The sequence below is a fragment of the Muscardinus avellanarius genome, assembly GCF_963383645.1.
Source record: "Muscardinus avellanarius genome assembly, chromosome: 3".
Taxonomy (NCBI): Eukaryota; Metazoa; Chordata; class Mammalia; order Rodentia; family Gliridae; genus Muscardinus; species Muscardinus avellanarius.
The window spans coordinates 55,606,017-55,629,315 of record NC_137788.1 but is presented as its reverse complement, the minus strand read 5'-3'; the positions used below and the strand labels follow the sequence as shown (position 1 = coordinate 55,629,315).

Genomic DNA, 23,299 nt, shown 5'->3' with positions numbered 1-23,299 from the left:
CACCCAGCTCTCCCCCTTTCTTGATCCTATAAATTGACCTTTTTGCTTGGGCAGAATGAACTACCAAGAGGTAGATTAGTTCATCTTCTTACTCCCCGCTGCATAAAGCCCATTGCTGACTGTTCTCACACATTGTCACTGATCATGAGGGTGCTGATGGCTGCCCTGACCACATCTTACATCCTATATCCTGCTCAAGGCCGCCTTTGGTCTTTCAGCTTATAGTGGCTGATTATAAGAACATGTGCCATGTTTATCTTCCTTCTAGGAAGTCCATTCCTACCTTTCTTCACCTAGCTCACCCTCCTTTCTGCTTCCAGTTTTCAGTTGAGTCTCTTGTCTTCTAAGACGCTTTCCTAGGTCCCTTGATTCATCCATGAGAAGATACGTGCTCTCAAGCATCCCACGCTCACCTTATTCTACGGTGATTATTTGTTGAGAGGTTGGTTGCTACGAGGCAGGATGCTCCTGAAAGCAGGAGCTGTTCTTACTTTTCTTTGTGGTCCTAATTCATCTTCAGTCTCACTTTCAGCAGAGCCCAGTAGAAGACACCAATAAATGTTCATGAAATTGTACTCTGCATTTTGGGTTACGGCTGCACAGACCTCTGCTGGATTCTAATCCATCAGCCTTCAGAGAGCCCTTCTTGGAATATATTCCCAAAGGAGGAATAAGGCAGGTTGGATCACTATTCCTTAAGTGCACTTAGTAGCCCCCTCCCCCCATGAGCCCTACAAATTCAAATCTGTTTTCTCCAGAGTTGGCAGGTTCAAGGCAGGCTCCTGGCTCCTTCCCTCTGACTTCTTTAACCAGAAATGAAAAGGCTTCACAGTCTTGGGCTACAGGCTGCTGTTTTATACAGCTCAAAGGACAGAATCAGATCTGACTCAGTTTGGGTATTATTTTAAGCATTGCTAAACACCCCTAACCTATCAACTCCTAGCTTTGTACTCATTTCAAGTTGGAATGTTTTGGGGCTAAAAAAAGACAGGTTTGTGAAAAGACATAAACATCTTTGGTGAGAGGTGACATATGTTTTCTCCTAGTGAGTGCGAGGCACTCCCGTAGATTCTGCAGCTTGTGGACAGTGCATAAAATACATCTCTTAGGCAATTAATCTCCTAGCAGGCTTTGAGTGAAGCGATTACCCCGTGTTTTCCTTTGTCACCGTTCGACAGTTTAACAGTGCATCTATCTTGCATCTATCTACTCAATCCAGATCTGGAAGGCCAGAGTCCGCCTCGAAGCCTCTGCACCAAGCATATGTAAAAACGCTTAGTGTTCACACGTTTGATTTAAATATTGACAAATTTTTTCATTAGAACGTTAAACTCGTAGCTTTATTCATTTTAAATGCTTTCCAGGAGAGTGACTTCTCCCATTAGAATGACTCCTAGTCACTCAATACAAACTTTGCAAGCAGGGACCACAGGACATGGTAGTCTACTGTGTTCACATTCTGCAGAGAGGCAGCTGCAACTGGTTATAAGCCAGTGCTGGAAAGAGTATTTAGAGCTCTCCTGGCAGATTTCTTACATCGTTATTCAATATGAACTGCAAATCATATGCTCGTAGTTATGAAAATGTCAGGAAACTCCTAGTGTTCATGCTTTGTTTGACAAAGCTATTTTTGAGTAGTGTTGGAATGCAGAGGCATGCCACGCTTGGGACACAGAAGAAAAGCACCCCTCCCACCCCCAGCAGGTTTTGAGAAGCTGGTAATTCGGTCCTCTATGACAAGAGCTCAACTCTGGGCCGATGGACATACACTTCACACAGTCTTGATTAGTCCAGGATGTGCTTCAAGGCTACTAGGGCCCTGGGAGGAAATGCAAGAAACTTGTTCACTTCGTGCTCAGTTTGGATCAACCGAGCTTCAGATCAGGTCAGCAAACTGTTTACTCTTCATTCTAGTGGCAGTTGAACAGTGCCCCTCGGGGACAGGGTGGGGATAAGGCAGGCCCAGAAAGCAAGGAGAGGGCAGAATGTGAAGGAAAGGAAAGGAAGGGTGGTGGAGGGAGGGAGTAGGAGAAAGGAAGAAGTTAAAGAAAGGTAGACTTTGTTCATGAATCTAACAATAATAACATAAATTCTCACATTTTCACATAGATGTTAGAATTGAAATTTAGATTCTCATCATATTCTTTTTTTTTTCTTTTGGGGGCATTCTGGGGATCAGACTTGGAGCCTCAGGCATGCTACGCAAGGGCTCTACATTGAGCGCATCCCAGCTTTCTCACCATGATCTTATATGTAAGGATATTCTTCACAGTTGAAATATGGTTATATCCATATATAAGGGTATTGCTACCAATCTCACAAACATGTGTAGAGAGGGAAAAAGGTGGGGAAGAGAGGGGACTAAGCCAAGTGATGTGTGCAGGTATGAATGTAGCCCTTTGAATCTCACTCTGATATATAAGTATACTTCATCAATAAAAGTATATAAAGGAAAAAATAGTAGTTCTTAGGGGAATCAGTTATTTCCTATATGAGTTAGTTGTTAATAAAAGAGTGAGCCTAAAAAAACTGATTTTTATAGAAATTTAGAAAAATAGAAGCAGAAAGAGAAGAATTAATCACTTACATCCAGATCCCACATATAAAGGTAGTTGGCATGTAACACTCATTTTTATGATATATATTATAACACAAATTACTTCTTTTTAAAATTTGGAATTCTACTAGATATATTTTCTCTCTCAGAAGTCTAGGAAGACCCTGCTTCAAAATAAAAATAAGAGGGGTAAAGCTCGGTATAGCTCAGGGGTAGGATGACCCTGGATTTAATCCCCATTACTACATTACACACACACACACACACACACACACACACACACACACACACACACACACACAGTTTTAGTATTAAATATATTTCCAAAAACATGATTTTTACTGGCTGCATTTAACATTTAGATAGTATCTACCTTTTATTATTTATAAAAATGTTGAGATAAACACCCTGTTATATAAATCTTTACATATATCTATGAATATTTTTCTAGGCTAAAAATAATAGCTAGAAATATTTCCCAGGTCAAAGCCAGACACCATGGCACACACACACCGGTAATCCCATACTTGGAAGGCTGAGACAGGAGGACTACAGGTTCCAGGTCAGCTTCAGCTATGAAGCAAGGCCCTCAGCAACTTAGCAAGACCATGTTTCAAAATAAAAAATAAAAGAGAGCTGGGGGTGCTTCTCAGAGGTAGAATTTGAGTTCCCCTAGGTCTAATCCCTAGTAACTAACACACACACACACACACACACACACACACACACACACACACACTGCACAGGAGTGCACATATATAATCCAGATAGTCTTCTAAAAAAGTGTTATAATTTATATCTTTACTATCAAAGTAAAGAGTAGCTATTTCCCTGATAATACCAAATAAGGCACTTACTAGATGTTATCACTTTTAAAGATGTCTCACTTTTTATCCTTAATAAATATTTTTCATAGGTCAGATTTGAAAAGCATTTATATTTGCTGTCATGTTGCCTCTTTGTACTTTGTATGCATTTTCTTTGTCCACTCTACTTTCATTTATTTTGACACTGCTGGAGAACATTATTCTTTATTAGATGAAGAAACCAAAATTTTGAGAGTTTAATCAATTTTCCCAAGAGCACACCACTGGTTAAGTGGCAAATTTTGGGTTTCCTAAGTCAGTTTCATATCATGACAGACAGTGTTCTTTTCTAAATTTCTAAATTATTAAATAATAATTCCTTTAAATCCAACATGTCAAAAACAATACACTGGCACAAAAATAAAACCAGAAGAATTTGTAAGAATACAACAAGGCAGGGTGCCTTCCCTGAGAGACATCAATCTTCATGTTGGTCTTTGATTATATGCACTGACCTGTGCTTAGAATATTTGCAGAGACATAACAGTAGTGTAATAACCACTTTCATGATGTGTTTTATTTGAATGATGCCTAGATCCCCCAGAACCTGACAAACTTAGATCTACAGGGAGAATTGATTTGAGAAGAGATGGTGAGGAAAGGAAGCTTCCCTTTGTGGTTGGGGATGGGATAGTGGTTGATGTATTCTAGTGGATCAGTGTGGGAGAGTAGCTTTCAAAAAGTCTAACTGGCATCAGGACACTCATGTCTCAGACTTTCCTCTCTGAAGGAGTGGCCATTTGCCTTCAGCTGTACTGGTCAAACTTTAGCTGAACCTCACAGACAACTGTTGGCACCAGACAGCCACAGGGCTGTACATCAGCTCTCATTCCCTTAAGGCAAAGAGACCCGGTGGGTGAAGAGAACTAGAGTCATGTCATAAGAGAAATGGCCAAAGGAGCTCATGATGTGGGCTTGGACAGGAGAAGACTGCAGGGAGCAGAAGTGCATCCTCTTTGAAGGCTTGATGGACAGCTCTGTGCCCCCACTAGACAGGTGTGCTCTTCAAGCACATCTCCTCCCTGTCTCCAGTAACTTGGCACACAGTGATCACTCAGAAAACAGGTATTTACTGGTAGCCTACTATGTGCCAGATCCTGTCCCACCCCTGGGGACATAGAAGGATGGACAGGGCCTTAAGCATACATTCTAAGCATATCCAGCATGCAGATGTTGGATGATAGGCAGATGGATGGATGCTTACATAAGTGAATAAGTCAAAGGCTAACATTGTAGTATATCGGGGAATAGAAGAACAATTATAGAAAGTCAATGGTTCCCTTAGAAATGGCTGAAGAAAACTGGGAAATGCCAGTACGGAGAAGGCTAAAGTCGGGAGAAAAGGCCAGTTCATTTCTTTTCTCCATTCTCATGTCACTGAGCTACACTTCGGATTAAAGTTCCATCTGGTTAAAAAAAAAATGCACCTATTGCTTTTAGGGTAAAGTGAAAATTCATTATGATGACCCATAAGGAAGCTCATAAATTAGAGTTTATCTATCTATTATCTCGTGTGTGTGTGTGTGTGTGTGTGTGTGTGTGTGTGTGTGTGTGTGTGGTATGCTACTGGGGATTGAACCCAGGGGCATTCTACATCCAAGCTAAACACCAACCCTATTTATTTATATATTTATTTACTTTTTGAAACAGGGTCTTGCTAAATTGTTGAACATGTTGCCAAATTGCTGAGGCTAGCCTCGAACCTGTAATCCTTCTGTCTCAGCCTCCCAAATATTGAGATTACAGGTGTGCAGCTTCTGGCTATAGTAGGTTCCTTTAAAGATTTAGACCAGGGACACCCTACATACAGGTGAACACACAGTTGCCTTTTTGGAGATCAGTCAAGAAGCACCAAAATATGTTGCCTCTCAAAAGATATTAACATTTCCCCACTGGCCTCCCATGTGGACTTCTATCATTCAAGATTTGCCTTTAAGTTTTTGCTTCTAGAAGGTTATTATTAAAGATGGTGGCACTTGGGAGATTCTAAGCCATGGTGTTCAAGAGCTTTGGAATCAGACAAGTCAGACCTCAAATCTACCTCTGCCCTTTTGTAGCCACATGGCCTTAGGTAATCACTTATCCATTTTAGACATCCACATCTCCATTTCCAGAGTCGGGATGTTATTACCTGCACCTCACAGAGCGGTTCTAACCTTATCCATGATTCCACCTTAAACACATGTGCCACAAATATAGATCCACTCTTGACCCACAGACCTGACCTGAGACATCACTCTTACGTAGTTCTTCAGAACCAGGAAGAAGGATTAAAAATATGACTGCAGGGGTATGATTCACCTTGGCTTCATCTGCCTTCCAGAAAAATTCTGCCAATGGGGAGAGGGAAAGGCAGTAAAAAGAAGCCACATTCCCTTAGAGTACAGATAGTAAGCGTCAAAATGCCTGCTGTGCACACACAGCATTCTACCTGGAGGCTAAGAAGAGTCAGGAACATGTATGAAACAAACTTTGACTGAAATGGCTATTCAAGAAGAGGAAGAAGAAGGCAACCGCATGGTAACCTCAGAGAAATGTCCTTTTTACTCTGGTCCTTGAGTTATGCCAGCCAGAGATGAGCTATCAGGATGACGCTGGCTGAGGCAGGATGAAGTGTTTTATGAATACCGTCAAGCCATCATGACACTTATGGAGTCCAAAGACATGTCAGCCAGACAGAAGTCCTTTTTTAAATTTACATACCCAGGAGTGGCTGAAATACCAAGGGCTTTTATTCACAAGTCACATGGCCAAGAGAATATCCTTGGCACATTCTGCATTTTCATTCATAGCCACAGCAGTGGGAGCTAGGTATTGTTAATCCTGATTCATCAAGATCCGAAAAAGTTTCCAAGTTTTCCCCTGACCTGGTGAGCATCAGAGTGAAGGTTAAAATCCATCTATTCTTAACCACTCTACTCTGCGGCTAAAAATATAGAAAGGCCAGGATTGCAATGTTTATGTTTATTAAGGATTATTAAAGACATCACTTGGATGGAATTTTAGCTTGAATGATTTAGTTATTTTTATGGGGACAAAATGCTAGTGAACTGGTCTCCTTATCTAGGACAAAGGCCATGAACATGTTTACACTGGAGACTGCCTTGGGAGGGTACTGTGGGTTGAGGACAGACTAGAGGGAGGTGGGTACTGTGTGCCCACCAGAGTGACTCTGGGGCATTTTGAAACCTCTGGGAGTCTTATTTGCTCTTCAGTGAAATGGAACTCTTCACTCCACATTGCTTGTATCATGGGATTTTTGTATGACAATGCTTTTGTGAGCTGCAATATCCTACCGGAATGTAATAGACCCATTAGGTGTGTGCCTGCAGCGGGTGGGTTGGTTTAAGAAAAAGGGCCAAATCTGGGAAAGCTAACTTCTTACATAAGCCTGGGTAGTTTTGGAAAATGTGATTTTTTTTCATGATTTCTTCCCTCCCTTGTTGGTTTGAGAAAAGAAAATGATCCTTTTTTTTTTCTTAACACAAACCAACTGAAAGTTGAAATAATGAATAACATTGCAAAGCGAGTTCCTGCAGACACAGCTTTTCCGTGTTTTATCTCATTTGATTCTCAAGGTCATGCCACAAGGCAGATATTTTAGAGATGAGGGAAGTGGGGTTGAAGAGATCAAGTAGGCTTTATTTGATTCTTAGCTATTAGTACGCAATGTAGGCACTCAATACCAGCTGCATAGATGTCTTTTCTTCTTCACTCAGTTTCTTCTGAATTGAGCCTGTAGGCTTCTACCCCATCTCCTTTACTTTCACCCCAAAAAAGGTTTAGCAGAAGATAATTTAAATTTTTTTACTAATCACTAGACTTCTTGGTCAATTAGGTCTTGGTTGATGATATTATTTACTTTCCAGCCCTGTCCTATGTCTTAGAGAATGGTTCAAAGACAGATTAGACTTTGGCCTTTATCCTAAAGGAACAAGTAATCTTTCTATAGGGAAGATATAAAATGTTGAAATAACAAGGGAGGCCATGTGTTAAGTCACATAGTATGATATCTTACATGTCACAGATTCAGTGCCTGAAACTCCACTGGGGGTGGGGCTAGTCTTTCTGGATGAGGTGGACCTTAAGTTTCCTTTATAGAAACGTGGCAGAATGAGTGGGGCATGGAGTGCCTACTTGTAATCTCAGTACTTGGGAGGCTGGAAGAGGAGGATTGCAGGTTCACATGCACCCTCAGGAACTTAGTGGTACCCTGTATTAAGAGAGAGAGAGAGAGAGAGAGAGAGAGAGAGAGAGAGAGAGAAGAGAAGAGAAGAGAAGAGAAGAGAAGAGAAGAGAAGAGAAGAGAGAGAGGAAGATGGCAGAATGGAGCCAGAAGCCAGATCATGAGTTCTAGCCATGGGTTCTTCACACTGGACTGATTGGTATCAAAAGAAAGAGTAGTTTATACATTTGAAATGCTCTTTACTACAGACATACACATGCACACTTACATGCACACATGTGCATAAACACTCCCACCCATGTGCTCTTTCGTTGCTGGATGTAATTCCTGGCAAGGGAGGGCATCTGTGAATGGTTTTTCTCTAAGAAGTTGGGTCCTATGTTAGTTGAAACAACCATCACAATATCAGTAAGATCATTGAGGATGATCCTTTCAAACAACATACTGCTTTTGTAAAAGAGCTGTTCTTTCTGAGGTAATATTCATTAAAAAAAAAAAAAGCAGCATTCTTTTATGTGGCTTTCCCAGAAATGCAGCTTGGCAATTTAAAAGTCCAAGTAGTAAAGCTGCCCCCTTTGAAACCTCATTTATATCTACCATGTGCAGATTCACCAGGCATAGCACTTAAAAAATTGTGACACAAAACCATAGCACCATCCTTTCAAGTTTGATACAGCCAGTTTAATGTTCAAGATCACTGTTCATAGAAATACTTTTTGATCCGTGGAGATATGAAACACAGCCATCCCACAGCTGGAATGTCAGGATTCTGCAGAGGAGCGTGGATTAACTTGAAAGTGCAGTGGATGACATGGGCTCTTTTCCTTAGCAACTGAGCATTCATGAGAAACTCTGTTGCTTCAACACATTGTAAATCTGTGTCCCCAGTGCCAACCCCTGGGCCTGGAATAGAGTGAGCCCTCAAGACGTAAGTACTGCGTGGATGAAGAGACACTGCCTCTGATGATCCGGCCCTCGGGCGTGCTTGAGAGTACTCATTATAAACACAGTGATGCTGAACATTTACCAGCACACGTGTAGCGTTAAGCACTCTATAAATATGATCTTATTTGCGTAAGGATTACAAGAGGCAGATATTACTACTCCCACTTAGTAGAAAAAGAAACTGAGAGGAAGAAAAGTCAAATAACTTTGCCAGGTTCACACTGTGGTGTGCACCATGCCTAAGCCCTCGCCGCCATCCTCTGTTAACAAAGCTGCTCAACCTTTGTGTGCATCAAGCAGGAATAGAGATACAGCAGAAGCTGATGGTAATAACTATATTAACAAAAGCCAGTTGATCTTTAGCACCGCCTAAGAGGCAAGTTCTATTTATCCCCTGTACAGATGGGCAAACTGAGACATACATAAGAATTTATGAAACTGGTCCAATATCTCCTCATTAAGTGGTGGGGGCAAGATATTTGATAGAAAACTGTACATACTACCCAGTTGCTATTCTTAAAAAATTCCAATCATTTTTTTTAATCTAATTGACCCCTACTTAACAAAACTTGGACTACTACAATACAAGAGGCCAACAATTCTAGCAAACGAAATATTCCAGTTAATGGGAAATTTATCACATATTCCATGATGTCCTGAGCTTCAATTTTCTTCTCCGTGGAAAGAGGAGGTGAGACCAGATGAAGATGACTCATGGCTCCTGCCAGGCATCCAGTTGCATGGTTCTATAGCCTCTCCATCCTTCACCACTTCTCAGCGGTACTGAAAGGCAGCTGATACCCATTTGAATTGTGTCAATCAGAAAAGGCAATGTGCCAGTGTTGCTAATGCCATCCCAAACAACTTCTCAGTCCATCCGTCAGCACTGTCAAGACCCTGGGTCTCGCTGCGTGGCTGCGTGGCAGAAAAGACTACTTAAGCGAGTCTCCCCAGGTCTTTATTTAAAGGTGCCGCAGGGCATCATTTAGGACTAACAGGCTGTGTCCTTCACACCTGCCAGGGCGTCTTGCACTCTTCAAGACTGAGCTCCTCCCCTGTCACCCACGCTTTTGGAGATGACTCTCTCTCCCACCTAACGTTAAGCCCTTTAAGCTTTGGCTTCTCGACATTTCACAAGGATAGTATCAGATGGGTATTTACCGTCTAACCAGTGCCATATTAGGCTGAAGAATTCTGACGGCCTGATATGAGTGATGCAGCTGTGTGTCAGTCACCCTGCAAGTCGGGCATGGCCTAGAGCTGCTCAAACGGGCAGCTGTGCAAGAAGCGGCTCATCTTCCGCAGGCTCATCCCCAGTTGGGTCTTTTCCTCACCCTCCTCCCAGTAGGTGTGTCTCCTCTCTACCCCAAGTTCATTCATCCATCGTTCTACATTTCTTCTCCTTCTCTTTCTTCTTCTTCTTCTTATTACTAGTAGGTACTGGGAATCAAACCCAGAAGCATTTTAGCTCTGAGCTATACCTCCAGGCCTACTTTATTTTGAATCAGGGTCTTGCTAGGTTGATGAGAGTCTCACTACTTGCTGAGGCTGTCCTGGAACCTGTGATCTTCCTGTCTTAGCCTCCCAAGTATTGGAATTACAGGCATGCGCCACCACACCCTGCTATTTTTCCACTTTTAGAAAGAATCGAAGACAGAGGAATTATCTGGAAGCAGAGGAAGAAAAGGAACTGAGTTCTCTGAGCCAGGACTGTGTCAAACATTTTAACATTTCTCCTTTTAATCTGTATGTGGTCCCATGAGTAAGAATACTGTCTTCATTTTATAGATGGTGGGGCTGGAGGTGTTGTAACATGTTGAAGCTGAGCCCCTAACCTAGGTCTGTTAGATTCCAAAAGAAAGATCATTGGATATTCTTAAATGGCATGCTTTTCTTTTTAGAGGCTAAAACTTGAAACTCCTCAGAATAACTTGGCACCTAGGTCTCTTCAGAGTTAGGTGAGCTATGTTTAGAACCTATAAATGGGGGTCCTTGAAGCTGTGTGGAAATCGAGGGGGGTTGTGATATCCAAGGTACCAAATCAGACATATTTGCGATTGTTCTCAAGTTTTTCCTCCAAAGTTCTCTTCTCTGTATCTAGTCCTCATTTTTCCAGATTATATGGAGGAGAAGGTCATGATGAAGGTGAACCTGTCTTCCAACTTAGACTCTCTATTTTTTTTTTTTCATGTGATATTGCAGATTGCACCCAGGGCATTCGACCTCTGAGCTACACCTCCAGCCCTTTTGCCTTTGTTTTGAAACAGGATCTTGCTAGGTTGCTGAGAGTCCCACGGCATTGCTGAGGCTGTCCTTGACCTTATGATCCTCCAGTCTCATAGCTTAGATCCTTAAGAATGGCTTGGTGGAGCAGTAACCACAGTAAACTTTAACTGCTTCTTCTGGAAATGGGGTCAAGGTCTCTGTTGCCTACCTCCTCAGCATATTGTCTAATAAAAGAAGTATCCATGTAAAAGCCCTTTATAAAATGCAAAGCACTATGCCTGCCTTTACCAGGCCTTTTGATAGATAGGAAAGGTTCCTTTGTGAAAAGCCTACAGTTTGGCTATTGGGTGGATATGGATGAAGAAATACAGTATCTGCCTTTTATGTCTATACAATGTTAAAGGAAAAATATATTGCCTGAATAATTAATAAAAGATGTGGTGGGGGAGGCAACAGAATAAAGACAAACCCTTGGGCCCCCGTGGGACCCAAGGACACAGTAAGTGGGAGAATTCATGAAAATGGTATAGTAACTCAGTTAAGAGAAACTTGGAAGGTGAAATCCATAGAATGTGGCATCTGTTTCATGAAATTTTGTGATTTTTTTTATCATGTGCTTTTCATGTGCTGGTTACTGTTCAAGCTCCTGGGCCAGTGTGGATAGGCAGACAGGAAATGCTGAGTGAGAACTCAGACGAGTTCAGGAAGACTCGGAGTTGGCTGACCAACTGCAGTCATCCTTACAATGCTGGAGCTGAAGCTGTACAAATGGACCAGCCCACCCAGGTATACTGGTGCAAAATGGTGAGGAAATCCAATAATAATACGGGGTTGACAAGGGATAAAAGCCAGGAAAGCACACTAAAATAATAGTCTCAGCTGGGTGTGGTGGTGCACACCTATAATCCTAGTACTTGGGAGGCTGAGACAGGATTGCAGGCTTGAGGACAGCCTGGGCAACTTAACAAGACCTTGTTTCAAAATAAAAAATAAAAAGGACTGGGAGTATAGCTCAGAGGTAAAACGCTCCTGGGATTAATTCCCAGTATACCTCTCCAAAAGAAAGTCTTTTAGAGGTGGAAAAAAGATTTTAAAAAATGTGAATGAATAAAGGGGAATCAGCAGAGGCCCATTTGCAAAGTACACTGGCAAATGAAAAGAATGCAGAGAATCTTCATGCTCCATGAGTCAGCACACAGCACACAGCTCTCCCAAGTCCAGGACACTAGTGGCCAATTCCTGGCCGCTAGTAACCACAATGGAATGATGCCTGGGTGGAAGCCCAGCTCTGTCACCTGTTAGCTATGTGAGTTGGACAGCTCAACCTTTCTTTCTGGGCCTCAGTTTGGAATAATACCTGCACTGTTTCATATGATTATTATGACATTACTACAATGATTCAATATGCTTATCACCATAGCACTTACCTACATGACATATAGATTAAGCACCCAATAAGGGTTAGCCATTTCATACTGGCCAACTGACCTACAAAGGCCTTTTTCAAAAGCTTTTGGCCAAGCCAGACATGGTGGTGGTGGTCCATTCCAGTAATCCCAGTACTTGAAAGGCTGAGACAGGAGGATCACAAATTTGAGGCCATGATGCGGTAATTTAAAAAGACTCTGTTTCAAAATTAAAAATAAAATGAGCTAGGGGTGTAGCTCAGATGTAGAATGCCCCTGTGTTCAATGCCTGGTGACACCTCCTCCCCCCACAAAACTCCAGGCCTCTGAGTTTAGGGTTCTCAGATCTGAGCAGCCTCTCCTTCCCCTGCTCGTCTCCCGTTCACGCAGGACACCACAGCTCTGTGATGGACCCCCAAGATTCTGGGCTGCCGTTTGTGGGAAGCTCATCATGGGAGTCACATTTTCTGCGGCTGTTGTTGCAAAACTGACCAGTTTTTGGAAACCTAAGGACTTTTCATTGATGAACTTTGGGTAAACCACTGTAAACAAGTCTTTAACACCAACACAGTGACTGGTTTATAAGACGTGGAAAGTGAAGACAGATCTAACACGTGGTTACAAAGGGAGAAAAACACAGAGAGATTCCATGACTTTTAATCACAGGTTCTTATTCCATGGGTTTTCTTTTAATGGACTCAAAGAATTTAATTTCACTTTTTCCCTTGATGCAGCACCTCATTTGTTACCAGCGTTTTGCAGATTTAAATGCAGAAATGTGGAGTGGCTGGCCCCGGGCAGCCTTCTCACAGTCCACTCTCAGGCCTGGCCTGCAGCGAGGCCCTGCGGGGCTAGGGACAGAGAGTCAGGGCGGCACGCATCTCAGGCCCACAGGCAGCATCCCAAGGCAATGTGATGGACTAGAAGATCTGGCCAGACTCGGGAACCCCCCCCCCCCGCCTCGTGTTCTTGAGAAGCGTGGGAAGATTACTAAAACCATCTTTGAAATAGTTTAGATGGTGGGACTAGGAACCTGGGGAGGCTAAATTTACTTAGAAGTCAACTGGATCAGACCTAAGGTCTTTTTGCTTGTGTAAACCCAATTTGAGGTAATGAGGGAGCTAAATTTGGAGCAGGGGGCTGAGGCATTGACTTCCTGTGTTGTCAAGCTCTTGCAGATCTCAGCAGATAACAAAGCAATCGCCCCGGCAGAAATGGACACATCCTCAAATCCTGTCTGATAGCAGCAACCGACACAAATTACAACCAAATGTAGTTGTACATGAATTTACCTTCTTTAGCTCCCCCAAAGCATAACATTATCTTCTAGGAAAAGTCTTAGTAAAAACACAAGAATGCTGCTGGTAAAGAAATATCCTGGGGATGCCAGGGACTGACAATAGAGGATTTCTGACAGAAGAAAAAGACAAGGATTTGGAACAAACTTCTGAATGCCCCTTTGGCCCCCAAGTATTTTAGTAGCCACTTTGGAAGAATAGATTGGGGTTAGAAGTTATCTGGCCTCATCAAACTATGATACAAAAATATAAAAAAAATGTTTTTTTGTGGTAGTGGGGTTCCTGGAAACCCTTCTATCTCTGGCTACACTCCCAGACCTATTTTATACTTTTTTAAAATTTGGAAACAGGGTCTCTTAAGCCAGCGCAGCTGGCTTCGAACCTGTGCGATCCTCCTATCTCAGCCTCCCAAGCGTGGGGATTACAAGCGTGCGCCACCATGCCCGGCTGATACAAAAATATTTTTAAAAATAATTTTAATTATTTTTGGGTACTGAGGAGTGAATACAGAAGCATTGTACATTGTACCTCCAAGCCACACCCCCCCACCCTTTAAGAGGAGTCTTAACCCAACTCCTCTTAACATATTCCTATAAACCTTACCTTCTTTGGTCCTTCTAACATGGCCTATGTTCTGCTTCCTAGATACAGGGTAGTGGCACACACCTGTAATCCCGTACTTGGGAGGCTGAGACAGGAGGATTGCAGGTTCAAAATCAGCTTTAGCAATTTAGTGAGAACCTGTTTCAAAATAAAAAATAAAATAGGGCTGAGTGTATAGCATGGAGGTAGAATGCCTCTGGGCTCAATCCCCAGAACCATAAAAAAAGAAAAAAGAAAAAAGATACAAGGTCTTCTGAAGAGCTAATAACTACATTAAAAATCCCTGGCCTGATTTTCTCACCTGGTAATAGGAGGGTGGTCACGCCTTAACCCTCATGAGGACAGTGAACGCTGTATTAATTCCTTTTGAGAAACTATTGGAATAGATTGAGTACTAACTTTAAAATAAAAAAGGCAATGCTCCCTAGTTACCCTTTCCTGAGGCAGGAAGTAAGTAGAAGAAAGATAAAAATGGGAATTCAAAGACCTGAGTTCTAATCCCAGCTGCGTCTCTCACTAGCTGCCTTCCCTCGGGGCTCAGTCAGACCTGTTTTGGAACCCCAGCTCTACACCCAGGAGGCTGTGTGACACTAGGAAAGTGACTTGCTGCTCCTAACCTTCAGGTTCCTTGTTGTCAAGTGGAGAAGGAAGTATTTGCCTGGTTTCTCTTCCCAAATTATGTTTTTGCACATGAAATCCAATAAACAGGATGGATAAGAGAACAGTTGGATTTTACAATACACACAGAGAAGAGTGGACTGCCTTCATTACTTTGGCTATTAGGATGGTTTACCCTCTAATTCAGATTGCACGTTCTTGTCCATTCATCTTATAAATAAAAGTTTTATGTTCCTATTGTACAAACAGAAAGCATTTGGCCTCAAGGGACAGATATTCCCACGTGGTGTAAACAAAGGCAGGGAGCCTGGGGAGTACAGAGAGGGGCATGTGACCTTCTATGGGGACAGGGGCTTTGGATATGACATCTATACTAACGGGTCATCTCTGGTCTGAGTTTTGATGACTAGGAGGACTGGAGTATTAAGACCCTTGGGGACCAAAAAAAAAAAAAAAAAAAAAAAAAAAAAAAAAAAAAAAAGCAGCACAATTCTCCATCCTGCCCTAGCATATAATGAAAAGAAGGAAGGAAGTCCTATAGTTCGTGGTAGATCCAAGTGTGAAGGAACTATAATAGCACTGTATATAAGATCTTTATTGAAGGGAGTGGAGCTCAGAACCTGAGTCAAAAAGATGTGAACTGAGTGTGTCTGCTGCCTGTCAGAGTGTGTGATGATCCTAGAGAAGTTCCTCATTCTTTCGGAACCTGCTTTCTTCATCTCTAATTCCAGCTATGGCAGCCTTATAGAACTGTGAGGAGCAAAAGAAATAAAAAGTGAACTGGGGCTACGAAGTCTGGACTGTGAGCTGTTTAGGCATCGGTGTTGTGCTGTGGAGCTGATCTTCAAGGTGGAAGAGATGGTGATGGTGTTTCTGATAAAACTCAGAACAGTCTGTGGTGCCATGCTGCTCATCCTGGGGTATCCAGAGCTGCACCCGGACAGCAGGCTGAAGGTGCAAATTGCCAAGAACCACCCTAGAGATCTGACTCAGTGGCTCAGGTACGATGCAGGAATGTGCATTCTTAACAAGCAACTCATGTGATGCAATGCCCGTGGGCTCCTGACAAGACCAGGGGAAACACTGGGCAGGTTAGATGTGGCAGTCATACTACAGAGGCGACGAGGCAGTGACCAAGGGATGTGACTCCTAACAGGAGTTTACATCACAATTATCTGTGGAGCTTCATTCACATTGCTAATTGCTGGCCCCAGGCTGGAAGATTCTGATCCGAAGGTATGGGTGGGTCCCAGGCCCAGGTGGCCAGTTTAAACATTCATTTTCCCAGGTGGTGGTTCTTCTCCTTCTCCTTCATACTTTCGTTAGTCCAAATGCAATGGTACATCATAACGAGACTCAGAGCGATGCAAGCTTATACACACACATCACATGGTGTATTCCCTCTCTATAAGCCCTACTGTCCCTTCCTCCCACCCCAGACAAGTTAGTGAGATTGGTAGTGAAACCTCCCTGTGTGGACAGAACCTTATTTGAATTCTTCCCTGCTCCAATTCTCATTTTTCCTCTTCCCTTTCCCAAACCCCTCCACTATTCTATTGATCTCTCTCCTAATTTATCTGAAGGCCTTTTCATTTTCTATTTTCATTCTGACTTCTACATATGAGAGAAAACATATGATCTGATCCTTGACTTCCTGAGACTGGCTGATCTTACTTTGCATAATATTCTCTAGTTCCATCCATTTTCGGAAAATGCCATAATTTTGTTCTCCTTTATGGGTGAGTAAAATTCCATTGTGTCTATACCACAATTTTGTTATCCATTCATTTGTGGGTAGACACCTGATTGGTTCTATAATTTGGCTCTTGTGAGTGCTGCAATAAACATAGATAATGCGTGTATTACTATAATACTCTGACTTCATAGCAAGGAGTGGTAAGCCTGGGGCAGGTGGTGGTTCCACTCCTGGTCTTTTGAGGAACCTTTATACTGATCTCCACAGTGGTTGTACTAATTTATAATCCTACCAAGAGTGTATAAGACCTTCAGGATTCTTACTGAGCTATGGTAAGACCAGGATAGGGTCCCAGGTATGACTTTCATAATTTCCTTAGGATGCTATGATCCTGTGACCCCATAACAGAAGCTTGTGGACACTAGATGCCAAACAACACCCTCCTGTCCCTCTGCACACACAAACTCCAGGATGCAGGATGTCCCTCTGAGATCTCATCTCCCCCATGTTTTCCTTCCGGACTCACCGGTGGTCAATACCAGATTCATATTTTGTTTTAAAATGTTGTGTGAGTGTGAGTGTGTGAGTGTGAGTGAGTGTGTGTGCATGCTGAGTAAAGTGGCCTCACTGAGCACGACTTGGTAGTTTATAGTCAGTCCCACCACCAGCTCTGAGAAGTGGAAACATCTGAATGTTCTGGTTATTTGATCAGAACAGTGACCTCATGTTTTGTGACCTAGCACTTATAGTTAAAGTGATTTAAAAAAAAGATGGCAAAAATATAATGACTAAATCAAAGCCAAAATTTACACCAGTGTATAATACAATTAAACAGGTCATTTATTTTCCACTAAAATGCTTATGATTTAACACACGACGTGTGACCACCAATGCTGAATATTTATGGCCGGCTCTTTATGAACAGAGGTGGCTACAGAAATATGCTCCTACTCTTCTCTCCCTCCACTTGATGGATGATTATTTTACTTAGTAATATAGTGAGACCACATTTTAAAAGACCTCAAGAGATGGAGCCTAATAGAATTATATTTGTAAACACAGGTTATTGTAATCAGCTCTAGGCAGAGGGCTTAAAATAGCAATTTAAAAAGTGAGTAGATGAAATTGAAAAACAAAATACAATTTTGTTTACTAATAATAACACTCAATTTGTATTTAAAATTTTGTTCTGAAAACTTACTAACAAAGATAGACTTAAAAAGAAAGTGGTCCCTAGCTCTTCTATTTCAAGTTGGAAAGGGCACACACACACACACACACACACACACACACACACTCTGCTAGGTATTGCAATAAGGACCACGAGGATGGCACAGTGATGAAACTGAGAAGTGATTGATCATGACTGCCCTGTGAAACCTCTGGAACACACGGAGGCTTTCTAATGGCCACACTGGCTGTTCCTCATAACAATTCTCAGATCTGTGTAGCACTTGACAGAGACCCTTGAGGTTGAGAGAGCCTGGCGCTCTCAGCCAGACATCCTAAACTCATACGCTGGCTCTGCTTCTTACTAACCACTTGTGTGAGAGCGTATTACACACCTCTCTGGGCCTCACCATGCTCCTCTGTAGGATGGGGACGCTATCTCCTTGTAAAAGTTTTTCTAAAAAATCAAATAATATAATCCATGGGAAGTACTTTATATAAAGCCCAGAATAAAAAGCACTGATTATGGCTACTCTTCCCCCATGATCCTTTCAACAGCCATGTGAGAGAAGTGTCAGTGTTCTTAAGGAACTGCGAGGAAACTGAGGCTCCTCGAGCAAGATGACCTGTCACACTGCATGCCACTCCCCAGTGGCAGGGCTGGTGCTCTGGAGAGGAGGGTGCTGAACTCGCCAGGTACAAAATGGCACTTTAGAAAATAATCAAAACCAGAGTAGAACAGAAGATTGCACCTATGCACTAAGAATTGATGATCTATAAGGGATGGGACATGGGCAGCTTCGTGTTCCATTGCTTAGTAGAGGACAGAGCACAACATTTGTGATTTTTTGACTCATCAGCATCCTTCTTGCAAAGATTCATCATACATGGGTTTAATTTAAATAAATAATAATAAATCAAAATCCATCTGCAGGAAGATAGCTGGGCATGGTAGTGACTTCTGACCATGGGGTCTAGCCTGTGAATGTGAAACCTGGCTCTTCTATTTACTAGTTTGAGGCTCCTAAAGTGAATTCCTTCACATCTTTGAGCTTCAGTTTTTTCATGTGCAATAGCAGATTAACAATAGTAAAGATTTGCCAGGCATCATGGCACATGCCCATAATCCCAGTACTTGGGAGGCTGAGACAGGAGGATCGCAGGTTCAAGACCAGCCTCAACACTTAGCAAGACTCTCTGCAACCTAGCAAGACTCTGTTTCAAAACAAAACAAACACAAAAAAATAAAAAGGGCCAGGGATAAAGCTTAGAGGTAGAATGCCCCTGGATTCAAATTCCAGTAACTCCCACCCTCCCATATACACAATAGTAAAAAAGTTTGTTAGAAATTGTTGTAAGGAGCCGGGCGTGGTGGCGCACGCCTGTAATCCCCGCACTTGGGAGGCGAAGACAGGAGGATCGCACAGGTTTGAAGCCAGCCGTGCTGGCTTAAGAGACTGTTTCCAAATAAAAATAGGTCTGAGAGCGTAGCCCGGAGGTAGGAGGGTTTTCAGGAACCCCAGTACCACAAAATAAAAAAAAAAGAAAAGAAAAGAAAAAGAAACTGTCATAGAAGGATTATATGAGACAATATAGATAAATAACCTTATCATGTGTTTCTTATCCTTAGTTGTACTGATGTTTAGGCCTAGACAATTCTTTACTATGGGGGCTGTCCTGTGCCCTGTAAGATGTTTAGCAGTATCTCTGGCCTCAACCCAATAGATGCTCATAATAACTTTCCAGTTGTGATAACCCTTTTGGACATCACTGAGTGTCCCCAGAGGGCAAAATTAGCCCTGACAGAGAACCACTGGCCTGTCCAGAGCCTGACATATTGTAGATGCTCAATAAATGTTGATTATTTCCCTCTTTTTTAAAAAAAATAACACCAAATTTGGTGGGAGGAGGGATAAGGTGAAATCCAACTAATTTGGAATCCATGTTAATTCAGATAATGGTAGAATTAAAGTATACATTTTCAGCAATATAAACAATTAACAACCTATAATAATCCAGAGGACACTGTATTCATTTATGAAGATCAGCTACTTATTAATGTTTGTGATAGTTATATTCTATTAATACACTAAATATAAATAATTTTATACATTTATCAGAGCCACAACACACCACATCTATCAACAACCATTTCAAGCAAATTTGAACTTCTTTTTGTACTTAATATTGAAATGGTAATTATGTTTTTAAAAACCTAGACAATCTCTTCCCTTCTCTTCTTTTTTTCTTTCTTTCTCTTCTTTTCTTTCTTTTTTTTTTTTTGGTGGTATTGGTGTTCCTGAAAGCCCTTCTACCTCTGGGCTACACTCCCAGACCTTTTTTTATATTTTTATTTGGAAACAGGGTCTCTCAAGCCAGCAAGGCTGGCTTTGAACCTGCACAATCCTCCTGTCTCTGCCTCCCAAGTGCGAGGATTACAGGGGTGCACCACCATGCCCGGCTTCTTCCTTTTTTTGAGACAGTCCCATTATATTGTCCAAGGTAGCCTTGGGTTCTTGGGCTCAAGCATCTTCCTCTCTCAGCTTCCCAAATAGCTGGGACTGCAGGTGTGTGATACAATGCCCAGCTTTACCACTATTTCTGATCTTTTTCCTCTGATGAAGATTTCCTTTCTCTTTAAATAAGCAAGCTAGTGAGGTTTTGTTTTGCTCTCATAGTTAAACTGTAGGATAGTTCGTAACGACTGCATGGAAGTTTCCTACCTTCTGACTAACCTTTTAAGCATGAAATTCTTTCCCATAGTCAACCTAACTTCTTCCTGCTGCTTCCTAAGCCGGTTTTCCATTGTTCAAGCTCTAGTGAAAAGTGAGACCAGCTGTTCATAAGGAGAGCCTCATTTCTGTATACCTGGGGATTGTAAGTAACACCACGCCTGGCTGGGACTTCCTCTTCTGGACCAACACTTCTCCACAGGGTGATTCAGCACCCCAGGGGACACCTGCCCATGTTTGGAGATAGTGTTGGCTGTGGAAAGTGGAGAGAGGGGCTACTAGCATCTAGTGGACAGAGGCCAGCGATGCTGCTCATCAGCCTACAACACACATGATAGTGTCCTATAGCAAAGAATTATACAGGCCCAACCATCAGTAGTATTGATGTCAAGAAACCCTATCGTAGACCATGGCTTTGGGATCAATTTAGCAATTTAGCAGAACACCAAACAAACTTTTTCTTTTCTTTACATTTTTTTTTTTTGTACAAGGATTGAACCCAGAGTCATTCTACCTCTGAGCTACACCCCCTACCTTCTTTTATTTTTTATTTTGAAACAAGGTCCGAGAAATTGCTAAGAGCTTCGCTAAGTTACTGAGGCTGGCCTTGAACTCGTGATCTTCCTGTCTCAGTCTCCCAAGTATTGGGATGACAGGCATGTGCCACCATACTTGGCTCTAAACAAACTTAAACAACAACAACAAAAACCCAAAGTCAGGCAGGTGTGGTGGTGCACGTTTGTAATCCCCACGCTTGGGAGCCGGAGACAGGAGGATCACGCAGGTTCAAAGCCAGCCTTGCTGGCTTAAGAGACCCTGTTTCCAAATAAAATATAAAATAGGTCTGGGAGTGTAGCCCGGAGGTAGAAGGGGTCCATTCCCGGTACCACCAAAAAATAAAAACAAAAACAAAACAAAAAACACCCAAAGTCAATCAATCCTCCTTTGCTGGCTCTGAGATAGGTGTTGCATTGATTCTGATCTAAGATGCCCCTCTCTGGCAACCCCAGGCCATGGTCGATATCTTGTCACAGCCCCAGGGTAACCAGCAGGAGGCTGGCCACGCTGGACAGTTAATAAGACAGGTGGATGAAAGCACAACTATGCGCTCTAACCCCAGGGCTCTGGGTTCCCCCTGCCCTGGATGCACACATCCAACAGCAGCTCCCAGGGACTCAGAGGGACTTCTCTTTGTGAAAAGAACGGGGTGGGCGTGAAGGAGCGGGGATGGCCTGTCTCTTCTGCTGTCTACACCAGGAGTTGGAGTTTATTTTCCTTCTCTGCCTTACACTGACAGGAATATAGATTTGGTTTCGTTGAACATTTCAACTTAATCGCCTGAAATGTACAAACTGAACAAACAGATCTGATTCCACACTTTCCACACTCCTTCTTGTGGTGCCGCTAAGTAGAGCTATTAAAACAAACAGAGGAGAAATGTGGAGGTTGGGGCCCTGCTACCTACTTAGAGTCGGCTTAGCACTCTCTGCCTGTCTCCCATTCTGTCCAAAATCTGGCCGCTCCTACCCTGAACCTCTGCAGAGCTTTCCCTTGCTACCTAAATGCAGAAAATGCATGGCTATCTGATCAATATGGCACCTGCCCATAAGCAGGGGTTTCCTACAAGTTGATAGATGACAGCTGGTCTTCAAGCTCTACTCACCCCATTCTTAGGGTCCCTTGCTCTTCCTTGAGTTCACCAGGTATGTGCCTGTCATGACACCTGTAGGCCGGCTGACCCCTCTGCCTGGAATACACATCTCTCTTGGATAGATTCACGGGTCACTTTCATTTCATTCAAGCCTTTGCCCAAATGTTACCTAATCAGAGTCTCATCGGGACTCTGATTAGGCCATCCCTAAACACCCTAAGCAAACAGCAGCCATCCACCACGTTCCTCTCTTTCTTTTTATTCTGCTTTGTCTTTCTTCTTAAGCAATCATTCCTTCCTAGCACTGACTGGTTCTCCCTCAAGAATGAAGGCTCCAGCACAACACAACAAGATCTTTGTCTTTTTCATTCACGTTCGTACCCTCAGTCCCTGGGACAGTAGCTCACTCGTGGTAGGTGCTCAGTAAGTGTTTGTGGCTGAAGCAAAGTCGGAATGGCCTTTTGTGGTCTGAAATTTGCTCCTCCCTCCCCAACTCCACCAGCCTGAGATGGGTCATCCCGTGGATTAGTTCATCCCTCCTCTCTTAACCAATTACACACGTCCACATCTGGTTATTAGTGTGTATCAAAACAGTTGAACTCTGGGCTCCTGGAGCCTCCTTAGGCATGAGACAGGATCATGGTGAGCAGATAACTGTGTGTTTCCCACTCCACCACTACTGTCCTGCCCGCGATCGCAGGTGAGTGGATCCTTGAAGTCCTGGTTTAAGGATTTTATGGCACTCTGGACATAAAACACTTCCCCAGTTTACTTTCTGCACACAGAGGAACTCAATTGTATTTTGCAGAACCACTATAGAAGGTAAAAAGAAAGGAGAATTTCTACCCATAAAACTGTGTAAAATACCCTATGGTTTCATTTGTGACCCTGAACCTTTTTTTCCCCCCAAGCCCCTTTTATTTTTGTAAAAGAATGCACTACACGCCAGCATCTGGCTTGTAAAAATAAATACAGGGACTGGCTTTCCCAAATAACTTGGCCTAGTCATCAAGTGCTCCTGAAAAGACCTGTCTCCTGAGATGTGCAATCTGCAGCTCGATCTATTCCAAAGTCCAGGCTCTGAGAGGGCGCCTACCCAGATTGAATTACAGACCCCCACGTGCCTGTATTGAGCATGCGGGCTGATTCTTGACTTTGTAGAATGAGATGTTTTCTTGTGGAGGGCGGATAACCCGTGCTTGCTAGTCCCTTAAAGCAGAATTGTTATGATTTAGGTTTGTGCCTGCTCAATCATTGGAGAGCACGCACTAGCAGGAGTTTTGATCTTTTTCCAGATTAACTTTATAACTTAAAAATAGAACAATGGTTGAGAGTGTTTGCTTAT

General features: G+C 42.7%; 1 protein-coding gene across 1 annotated transcript in view; it reads right to left on the bottom strand.

The window, feature by feature from the left end:
• Positions 1-23,299, bottom strand: part of ROR1 (receptor tyrosine kinase like orphan receptor 1) — a gene marked incomplete at both ends in the record, with an annotated part of 394,069 nt that overhangs the window by 55,289 nt on the left and 315,481 nt on the right. The gene's annotated exons all lie outside the window — the stretch shown is intronic.